The sequence below is a fragment of the Neomonachus schauinslandi genome, chromosome 7 (assembly GCF_002201575.2).
Source record: "Neomonachus schauinslandi chromosome 7, ASM220157v2, whole genome shotgun sequence".
NCBI classification, from domain to species: Eukaryota; Metazoa; Chordata; class Mammalia; order Carnivora; family Phocidae; genus Neomonachus; species Neomonachus schauinslandi.
In genome coordinates, this window is record NC_058409.1 from 105,274,058 (window position 1) to 105,285,572 (window position 11,515).

Sequence of the window (11,515 nt, forward strand, 5' to 3'; positions counted from 1 at the left end):
AACGACCATGTTCATCTTACTGCATGGTAGGGAATTTTTTTAAGGGAAAAAAGCTCAAGAAGCAGGGACATTTCAAACAGCCAATTATGAATAACAATTGTTTGATAGCCGAGTGCAGTAGATCTTCCAGCTCATTCGGTTTTCATCTAATTAAATCTTTCATTTCCACGGGCAGCATGTGGTACATGCTTGTGTTTGCTTTTGTCAGCAGGATATAATCAATAGGAGAAATGTGGATGCATTTCAGCATTTATTAGCAGCTCATTTATTAGCAGCTCAATTGGAAGTTGTTTTATTTTAATAACATCCTTGCCTTCATTCTGTTCAGGGTAAATCGACAGCTTTGATGAATAACAGATGAAAGAAAAATGGTTTACGTTATCCCATTAAGAGTAAAGAAATCAGAGAATGAAAGGAAGCTGAGAGAGAAATTGAAAAACACTTTAAAGCTGCATTTTCTTTGTTACAAAACAAAAGAAAAACAAACAAAAATGCCTGCCATTCACTGCAAAAGATCATCAAGTCTATTTGATTTCAGCTAGATATACCTCCCAAGACCATGGTGATAAATTCCCTTTCTGAAGCTTTCTGCCGCTTTTATTTGCAGCTCATAGTTAATTATTCTTGGTTAATTTCCCCTGGAGCCGCAATACGGATAACAAAGGGGTGAACCAGTACAAAATGTCATTCGTTCACCAGAAGTGAATCCAAATGCCCAGATGCTCCCATCCTCATATAGCAGGCACACTGGCAGAGAGAGGACACCTTAACAACAAACATGGATGCTGCACAATGATGAGGCATTCACAAGAGCCCACTGCACAGCATGATCAACAGAATTTGAAGTGATCTGTGGGCCAGAAGACCGCTCTTTGGAAATCCTACCTGGTATTGCCAACCATTCACTTGACAGCACCATGTGAATATCTCTCATCTAAAAATCTGAGTGTTTTTCCACAATGAGATACCACTTCACACCCATTACAATAGCAATTATCCAAGAAATAAATAAATAAAAAACAAGTGTTGGCGAGGATGTGGAGAAACTGGAACTCTTGCACACTGGGTGAGAATGTAAAATGGTGCTGTAGCCACTGTAGAAAACAGTTTGGTGGTTTCTCAAAATATTAAATATAAAATTACCATATGATCCACCAATTCCACTTCTGGGTATAAGCCCAAAAGAAGTGAAAGCAGGGACTGGAACAGATTTTGTACACTCCTGTTCATAGCAGCAATGTTCACAATAGCCAAAAGGAAGAAGCAACTCAAATATCCATCAGCGGGTGAATAAATAAATAAAATGTGGTATATACATAAAACAGAATTATTCAGCCTTAGAGAGAAAATTCTGACACATGTTATAGCACGGATGAACCTTGAAGACGGTGTGCAGAGTGACGTAAGCCAGTCCCAAAAGGACAAATATTGTATGATTATCTGAGGTTCCTAGAACAGTCGAATTCACAGAAATAGAGAGGAATGGTGGCAGCCAGGAGTCATGGGGAGGGGAACATGGAGTTTGTGTGTAATGGGTACAGTTTCAGGGGTAAGTTGAAAAAGTTCTGAGATGGATGGTGGTGATGGTGGCACAATGTGAATGAATGCCACAGAAGTGTACATTTAAAAGTGGTTAGGATGGTAAATTTTGTTACGTATATTTTGCCACAATAAAGATAAACGATATTTTAACCCTCAGATAAAGTTGTCCTTGGATAGTTCCCACCTGGGCATACAGCACATCCATTTATCCAGTCGCTCAAGCCAGAGACGCAAGAACCAACCCTGATACCTCCCCAAGCCCTGGTCACCCCCAGTGGAGTCTACTGCCTAAATGAAAGCCCCATCAGTCCACTTGCTGCCATGTCCTGCCATCTCCCTGAGTGACTGTCCTCTCTTCCCTGGATTCTCTACTGACCTCCTACCCAGTCTCTGGGATCAGCCCAGGCCCCGCCCCCTCCAGGCCGTTCTCCACCAGCAACCACACTGAGCTTTTACAGACAGACACCAGGTTCTGTCGCCGCTCACCCCCAAAGCTCCCGCTGCCACTGAGAACCAAATCGGGGCTCCTCCCCAAGCCTACCAAAGCCCTGAAGCTGGGGGACCCCCCCGCCGAGGTCTCCCTCACTCAGTACTTCTGTGTCTCTCTGTACACATCTCCACTAGCTCCTCAAACTCACGAGGGTCCATCATCACGCAGGGCCTTTGTCCATGGCCCCCGTTGGCCGGGAACATTCTCCCCTCATTGTTTGCCTGGCCAAACACTCCTGTGACTTCAGGCCTCATCATAAACGGCATTCCCTCAAGGGTCCCTCACAGATGTCACATTGCAAAGAGCCCCCTGCTCTCCTCCCATGCCCTTTCTTCTTTGTCCCCATGGCCCTTTTTACACTTCTATATTTGTATAATCCTCCCCACCTGGGGGACTGTGAGATCCCTGAGGGCAGCACCCATGTGTGTCTTGAACCGTATTCCCAGCCACTCAGTATGATGTCTGGCACACAGTAGGTACTCACTTGTTGGGTGAACCAATAAGTAAAGGAATGCAGGTTCTTTTAGGTCATGCAAACAGTAGGAAGCAGAAAGCCTGCCTCTGACCCACACAGCCTCCACGTTTTACTTTCATAGAGAGTCGGGCAGGCCTGTGCACCTGATCTGAAACCCACCCCACCTAGCCAACTCACATACTTGCTTCCAACCACTAGGTGTTGGACAGACACACCCAAAGGCCCTCTGGCGAAAGGGCCTGGCTTTTCCTGGGAAGGGGATAAAGATTTAAGCTTGTCGCCTGTCGAAGACAAGGTACCTGCTTGAGTTATTTTCTAAGATGATACAAATTCGCTGACAAGTGCCGCCCAGCTGTTCCTCTTCCTGAGTTTTCCAGGCACGCTGCCTGCTGTATTAGTGAAGAAATGCCTTGAAACAACATGACATCGGCCATACAGATGGAATGTGAACGTGGGTCTGCCTTTGTCAAGACCCCCAGAGCAGTCCTGAACCCTCACCTCGGTGGCAGTGAGAAAACCTCGGCTCCCACACAGGTCTTCCCCACTTTGGCAAGCCGTCTTCCCCGAGGTAACGCTCCACCAAACAGTAACTTGGATGATGGCCAATGCTACAGTGATTATTATTGTTATTATGGACTCTATTTTATTCTCATTTAATTAGTAATTATTTTAGATTACATGGCTGAAGCGCTGCTACAATGAGTGTTTCCTGGCAGTCAAGGGCTAATTCTCCATCAAGGCGGAAATATGGGCTATTTTGAGTTCAGCCATTGCAAGCTGTACTGATGAACGCCTCTCAGCGCCATATGGCGCAGTCTAAACCCAGTGTCTCTTTACAACAATAGTTTCACTTCTATTACCATTAAGAAGAAATATGTAAAGACTTTTCCCTCCGAACAGAGCTCCCGTGCTGGCAGGCCCTGGAGTATCTGGGAGAAGGAAACCCAGCAATCCTGCCTCACCCATCAGAGCTAGCCCCTCTTGGGGCTCCCTGGGGAGGCCAGGTTTCCAGCTAACATTTAATTGGCTATAAAACACACACGTCTTATGTTGGAGTTGACGCCTAATGAATCCGGGAACCAACCGCAGTGGTATCTGAAAGCTGCATAGCTAGAAGGTGGGTGCACACGAAGCAGGCTGTCTCGCGCTGTTTTTGCATTCCAAACATTTAGGAGTAGCCCTATTTCCATAAATAAATATGCTGTCTTCAAATCACCGAATCTAGAGGGAAAATAAGATGAGCCTGGAACCATCTTTTTGTGTCATGAAGTATGGAAGTGCCCAGTGATGAAGAAATGTCAAGAGGACAGAAGAACCAATTTGAAGTGGCTTCCACTGAGTCTGAGAAGTCGTGAGCATTTAAATAAATAATGATTGTAACAGATTGGAACCACTTGGATAGAGTAGTACCCCATAAATCCAGACTGATAGAAACTGAAGCATAAATAAATGAGAAGAGAAAGCTCTTCTTTACAGCAGAAAGATAAGTAATAAATGCAGGAGAAATGATGGTATTAGAAAATCGCCATTTGGTAACCATCATAGTAATCTATTCATCAGGAAACATCAATGGATGCCAAACTCTAGTGGGTGAGAGGCTTATGCGGAAAGAGGTATTTACATAGTTTCAAAGTATCTCCTCACAAGATACTTATGAATCACAAAAAGACTTTATAGTAGAGACACCTGGCGGGCCCCAGCATCATCAGTGATCAAAGTTAAAAATACCAGTAACCAAGTAGACGTCGTGTGCCACCGGGTAGGGTGTGATGCAATAAAACACAGTATCTGTGACCTTCTAGCCCAAGCCATTGCCTGAGTCTAACCAAATTGAGGGAGAGTCTACAAAATGACTGGCCTACAATCTTCAACCCTGTCCATGTCATGAAACACGGAATTACCAGATAAGCCAGCAATTTCACTTCTGTGTAAATACTCAAAAGAAGTGCAAGCAGGAACTCAAACAGATATTTGTACGTCCGTGTTCACAGCAATCAAGAGCCAGTGGAAGCAACCTAAGAGTCTACTGCTGGATAAACAAAATGTGATGTATACACACAACGGGATAGTAATCAGCAGATAAACAAAATGTGATGTATACACACAACGGGATAGTAATCAGCCTTAAAAAGGAAAGAAATTCTGACACATGCTATAGCATGGATGAACTTTGAAGACATTATGCTAAATTAAATAAGCCGATCACCAAAAAAGACAAATATTGTATGATTCCACTTACTTGAGGTACCTAGAGTGGCCCAATTCATAGACAGAAAGTAGAAGGGTGGTTTCCAGGGGCTGGGAGGAGGGAGAACTGGGGAGTTCGTGTTTAACGGGAACAGAGTTTCAGGTGGGTAAGACGAAAAGTTCTGGAAATGGATGGTGATGACAGTTGCACAAAAATGTAAACAGACCTAATGCCGCAGAGCATACACTTAAAAATGGTTAAAATGGTAAGTTTTGTGTTGTATCTATTTCACCAGAATTTTTATGAAAAAGAATTCAAGCTCTGGAGTCAAAATTGGGTTCCAAGGGCAGGAGGAAATTTTTGAAGGTGATGGATAAATTTATGGTACTGATAGTAATAATAGTTTTGCAGGTGTATACTTATCTCCAAACACATCAAGTTGTACACACTAAATATCTACAGCTTTTTGTATGTCAGTCATGGCTCAATAAAGCAGTTTTTTTAAAAATCTGGGTTCAAATTCTGACACTGCCACTTACTGTGTGATTGTAGGGAAATTACTTAGTGTCTTTGAAACTCAGATTTCTCATTTGTAAAACAGAGACAAGAATACGATTGGCATGAGGCAGAGCCTAATACCTTTAGCCCAGTGCCTAGCACACGGCAGGTATTTGATAACATTAGTACGTCTGTAAGTGCCCAGAGACGTGAGATAACATGCCATCCATGTTTAAGAGAACTAAAGCTAGCTTGGTATGGTTGGAGGATGTGGTGACATGGGAAGATTTTAGAATGAAAAGTAGGTCTTTTGTGCCAAGATGTTCTGAGGCCTGTGAGGGGTCACTGGAGGGTTGTAAACAGTGCAGGGAAATATTAGAGAAGGAGACAGAGAGGGAAAGGGGTAAATATTAAGCTCAGTTGCTTTTTTTTTTTTTAAAGATTTTATTTATTTATTTGAGAGAGAGAAAGAGAGAGAGTGAGTGAGCACGAGAGGGGGGAGTGGGAGAGGGAGAAGCAGACTCCCCGCTGAGCAGGGAGCCCGATGTGGGACTCGATCCCGGAACTCCAGGATCATGATCTGAGCTGAAGGCAGTCGCCCAACCAACTGAGCCACCCAGGCGCCCCTATTAAGCTCAGTTTTGAGAACACGGACATCTGATTATTTCACTCAGTCTGTTGGCTTTCTCTTCTCCATTAACACCAGTAATTAACACCAGTGGCTTAAGGGAAAAGAAACCATGCCACATTTAACACTCTCACTTTGCACCCCACACCCTATGAGAATGGGGAACTCAGATGTAAAGAAGGAACTAGCCACATTATAAAGTCAATTTAGGCTTATGCATGAACTCCAAAAAGACTGCTCTCTCCTTATCTCCCCCCTTAATCACTGGGTGGAGGGCACAGAGGCTTTCCACCATGTTCTCCATCTGTTCTCTGCCCCATGCCAAGCTTTATTTAGACCTCGCACATCTGTGAGGAGCAAGGCTGGGTCAGAAGACAGTTTTGCTCAGGTTACAACCTGCACCATTGGATGGTCCATGTCACACAACTCCTCTCATTTCCACATTCTAATGCGCTCATTTCCATCACTAACACTTAACATCATTCTAAACAGTTGCTCTCCATTAATTTTTCTCTCCATCCATAAGCCTTAAGTTATTATGTGAAAACTCAAAGTAATGAAAGTAGCCAAAAGAACACATTTCTCCTGGCTAAGCTGTATTGTTGACCTGCTTCTGCCCGGCCCTTTAAATGAGATTTATTTTGGGGGCGCCTGGGTGGCTCAGCCGAAGCGTCTGCCTTCGGCTCAGGTCATGATCCCAGGGTCCTGGGATCGAGCCCCGCATCAGGCTCCCTGCTCAGCGGGAAGCCTGCTTCTCCTTCTCCCACTCCCCCCTGCTTGTGTTCCCTCTCTTGCTGTAACTGTCTCTGTCAAATAAATAAATAAAATCTTTAAAAAAAATAAAAAAAAAATAAATGAGATTTATTTTGAATTTAACTTTTTTTTCTAATTACCTAGGTAATATATATTCCAACCTGAAAATATCAAAAGTATAGAAAAACACAAAAAGTAAAAATAAAAGTTGCCTATAATCTTATCAACCTGATGTAATACCCTTAAAATCTGGGTATATATCCTTCTAATGTTTTTCTAGTTTTCTTTCTATGCATATATTACTTATTCTTTGTTAAGTTGGGCTTGTGTACGCACTTAAAAACTTACCTTTCAAATAATAGCTCTTACCGGGGCAGGACGAGGGGAAGCAGTTGTGAGCTTCCTCCAAAGTTTCCCCGAGACCAGCTTGGCTGAGGGGCTCCGGCCGTAGCCAGATACCAAGGTGGTGTGATCGGCCAGGGCCTGGGCACCAGTGCCCTTGGCATTGCTGGGAGCTGCCTGTCTTGGTTAGATGGTTCTGGATTAGGATTCTCCCTGGAATATCCCACCATTAGTTGGCATGTGGTGTCCAGGGACCTAAAATGCCTATCCATGAGAGCATTTGTATGTTATGGTGAATGCCGAATTTGGAGAAGAATCACAAGAATCTGTTGCAGAAGAAGAAGACAGTGATGATAATGTTGAAGCTACTGCTGAATTTAGGTTTGTGCCTAGTGATAAATGGACACTGGAGGCAACGTCCAGGCTTTGCATCCAGCTCCTGAGGATGAAGATTCAGATGATGACCATGGAGAAGAATAGGATATGGAAGCACCTGAACAAGGGCAGGGAGACATCCCTACATTTTACACTGATGAAGAAGGACTATCCCATTTAACACACTGGGGAGATGACAAAATGTGCTTTCTCAGGCTGTGAGCAGCCAGTATAACATGGCTGGAGTCCGGACAGAAGAGTCAGTAAGAGGCTATGAAGATGGCATGGAGTAGACCCTACACCAACAGTTGCTGGCCAGGTTGAGGATGTAGATGGGGATCACTGAGAAGGATTTATGCTGCTGTGGGATTCTACTCATGAATGTAGGAAAGACCTTGGTGCCTCTTCTGTGGAGTGGATGTTGATGAAAGTTTTTTTCCTTCTCCAAAACTTACCTGAGCCCGTTCTTTTTTGAGACAGACTATATTGAGACAAAAAGTTGTCATGAGCAGAAGAAACTATGACCTTTATTAATAAAGACGAATTAACTTAACCAAGAGGGCATCTGTAGTTTATCATCTACCCCAAACTTTCTGTGTATACGTCCCCTCTCAGGGGACCTCCAGTTCCTACCTTCACTCTACGCATCTTCTGTAACCCAGCAGGCCCACATGCTGAGACTGCCCAGGCGCTTGGAGGTGTAGGTAGACTGGATGGGAAGGAGGGAGGCTGAGTCTAAGATACACCCCTTTAGAGCCTAAGGATCCCCCGACCCCTTAAAAAGAAAGACAGAGATCTCAGAGAAATCCTGGCCTCTGCTCATTCTCCACAGGGTCTTTTTACTAATTTGGGACCCAGATAAGTATACTCGGGCATCTTTAGGGAGCCTCTTGAGAAACATCCCAGCCACATATACTACCACTAACACTAGTGCTTCTCATAGCTTTGCCTCCTTCCACCACGTCTCGCCAGTCTGTTTTGTTATAACCTCTTAGGTTATAGCCTTCAATGGTTAACCTCTTAGGTTGGTTTCCACAACAACAAGTGAAATTGGGATGATGTCCTCAGAGTACTTAAGATGATCATTGTTTAGTCTTCGTAATAGTTTAACAAATAAATTTAGGTTTTCTATAAAAATAAATTAAATTAAATAATAGCTTTTATTACATTCCAGAAACTATTCTTGGCACGTCATACATTTTATGTGATTAATAGCATACGGTGAACATATCCTTAATGTCATTCAAAATTATTCACACATGCTTTAACGGCTGCCCTGTGTTTTTTCCGAGCCACGGCATCCAGCGTACAAGCTGCAGCCCGCACCAGCTGTGGGACAGGCGTGGCGTAAGAGCTCCCTGGAGTGAGAGGAGCCTTTTCTAAGCCACACAGAGGTGCCATTTTGGCTAGAAAATGCCCAAAAAATAACATAACCTAGCCAGTTCCCCATCACTGGAGTGTCTCCGGTCACTTCCAATTATCACTATTATAAATATCTTTGAGCATAACTGGTTAAATGAAAGAATACGAAATTTTTGAGGCTCTTGTTGCTGAACTGCTCTCCTACCAAACGCTTCAGAGTGCTCTCTTCTCTCAAGCTCCTCAACACCAGATGTTTCCATTCTCTCTAACCCTAGACAACTGAATGTGTGGCAAGTGCACACTTTTAGTGTGCAACTGTTTGATTACTAGAGAGGATGGATATTTTTAAATGCTTATTAGAAATATGTATTTCTTCCCTTAAAAATGGTCTATCTGGATGCCTGCGTGGCTCAGTCACTTACACGTCTGCCTTCAGCTCCGGTCATGATCCAAGGGTCCTGGGATAGAGTCCCGCATCAGGATCCTTGCTCAGTGGGGAGCCTGCTTCTCCCTCTCCCTCTGCCTGCAGTTCCCCCTGCTTGTGCTCTCTCACTCTCTCTGACAAATAAATAAAATCTTAAAAAAAAAAAAAAGGCCTATCTATATTCCTTGCCTATTCTGCTATTGGGATATTGGTCTTATTGATTTTAAGGGCTCTTTGGATTTCCAGAATGTTAACCTGTTACCTGCCATGTACTTTAAAAATATTTTCCCCAATTGCATATTGTCTTTTGATTTTGTTTTGATACTTTAAAATTTGTATGTCATTTTTAATGTGAGAGTAGTTGAATCTATTGATCTCTTCCTTTATGGCTTCTGCCTTTACTTTGATGTTTAAAAGGCTTTTGCCATTCCAACTCATATTTCACCATTTGTTCATTTTTTTATTAAACATCTCATATCGGTAATCTAGGTCCTTTTAAACTGGCCTTGGTTTATAAGACTCAGAGTCTGTTAACTTGTGCTAAGCCGTGTGGCTTCTTTGGCTAGCAGAGCATTGGATTGGGAGTGGAGACTCAGACTAGGGAAATAGGCGAAATTAATCTTCAATAGACTTGGCCTCTCTGTGCCTAAATCCTCTATGTGTAAAATATAGAAAATTACATTTGGACCCCAATTTTACCTCTTTTTTCCTATTATAAAATATGGCACATATACAGAAGGCTGCACAGTGATAACTAATCATAAGACAACTGTCCATGTAACTGTCATCTGTATTATTGAGATGGAGATAGAGATGGAGGGGAAGAGGTGGGGAAGGAAGGGGAAGAGGAAAGGGGGAAGGGAGAGAGAAGAGAGATTCCTGCAGCGGGTCCTTTCTCAAGGACACACTCCCCTTACATCTTGGCAATCACTATCCTGTGTATAATCACTGTGCTAAGGTCTTTACTTCCTTGTTGTGCTTTATGCTTTTATCCCCTATGTATTCATCACCTATATTTCCCACATACTAACGGTTTGATTTTTTCATCCATATCTATAATCTATTTAGAATTTATCTTCTTTTATGATGTGAGAAATCAAAGTTATTCTTCTTCAGATGGTTTAGTAATTATTGAGGTCCTGTGTATAGCACAATACTTTCTTCCTGAACCAGGTTTTTATTTTTTTTAATTTTTAATTTTTAAAAATTTTATCTATTTATTTGATAGAGAGAGATATAGTGAGAGCAGGAACACAAGCAGGGGGAGTAGGAGAGGGAGAAGCAGGCTTCCTGCCGAGCAAGGAGCCCGATGCGGGGCTCAATCCCAGGACCCTAGGATCATGACCTGAGCTGAAGGTAGACGCTTAATGACTGAGCCACCCAAGCGCCCCTTCCCTGAACCAGGCTTTTAAAAGTCCGGTTTCTTGGGATGTAATTCACCCTTTTTAAGAGTTTAGTTCTATGAATTTTGACAAGTACATGCAGTTGCGTCGTTACCCCCACAAGCAGGACACAGAGATGGAGTGTTTCCGTCATCCCACAAAGTTCACTTGTGCCCTTTTGTAGTCAGCCCCCCAGTCCCACACCCCAGCCCCTGGCAACCACGCATCTGTTTGCTGTTCCTACAGTTATGCCTCTTCCTGACAATCGACCTCATATGAGCATACAGCATAGAGTCTCTTGAGTCTGGCTCCTTTCACTTAGCATGATGCTTCTGAGATTCATCCATGTTGTTGCTTGCATCAGTAATTCATCCTTTTTATTGATGAGTAGTATTCCGTGGTATGGATGGGTCAAGAATTATAGGTTCAATCTTTCACCATTAAGGTTTATGGTAGCTATAGGGCTTTGGTAGATGTCCTTTATCAGACTGAGGAAGCTCTAGTTTGCTGAGAGTTTTTTTATCAGAAAAGGATGTTCAATTTTATCAAATGCCTTTCCTGCATCTACTGAGCTCTGCATCTCTGTCTGTCTGCCCTGGGAGTAAGAGACTTCACCACCCTAGAGACTTGAAGCTTTAGTTGACATAGTGAAAATTGTCCAGTGAAGTGGACAGGGCCTCGTGCCCCACCTCACTTTGAATCCTATGAACAAGTGAATTTGCTGCCCCACCCCTGGGAGCCTAAGGCTTTTGATTCCTACGAGAGAAGAGTCCAGGGAAGTACATGGCATTTTGTGTCCCCAACAACCATGACCTGCCCCTCACTGCCTGCACCTCTGAGGCGGGATGGAGAGAGCACTACTTGTGAGCACCTGATGGAAGTCTATGGGAAAGCTTCTCCCACTGAGGCTGAATTCCTCAGCTTCCTCAGCCACTCCGGGTGTGCACACTAACACACAGGTGGATGCTGACAGGGTTACGCTTCGCTGCTTTTTTACCCCCGCAGAGAGTGGGGTGCCTCCGCCTTCTATGAAGCCCACCTCACCTCCAAGGGATT

At 43.5% G+C, this 11,515-nt stretch overlaps 1 pseudogene; it reads left to right on the forward strand.

Annotated features, from left to right (window-relative positions):
• The first annotated feature begins 1,515 nt into the window (after positions 1 to 1,515).
• On the forward strand, positions 1,516 to 7,637 carry LOC110585324 (annotated as a pseudogene).
• The last annotated feature ends 3,878 nt before the right edge of the window (positions 7,638 to 11,515 follow it).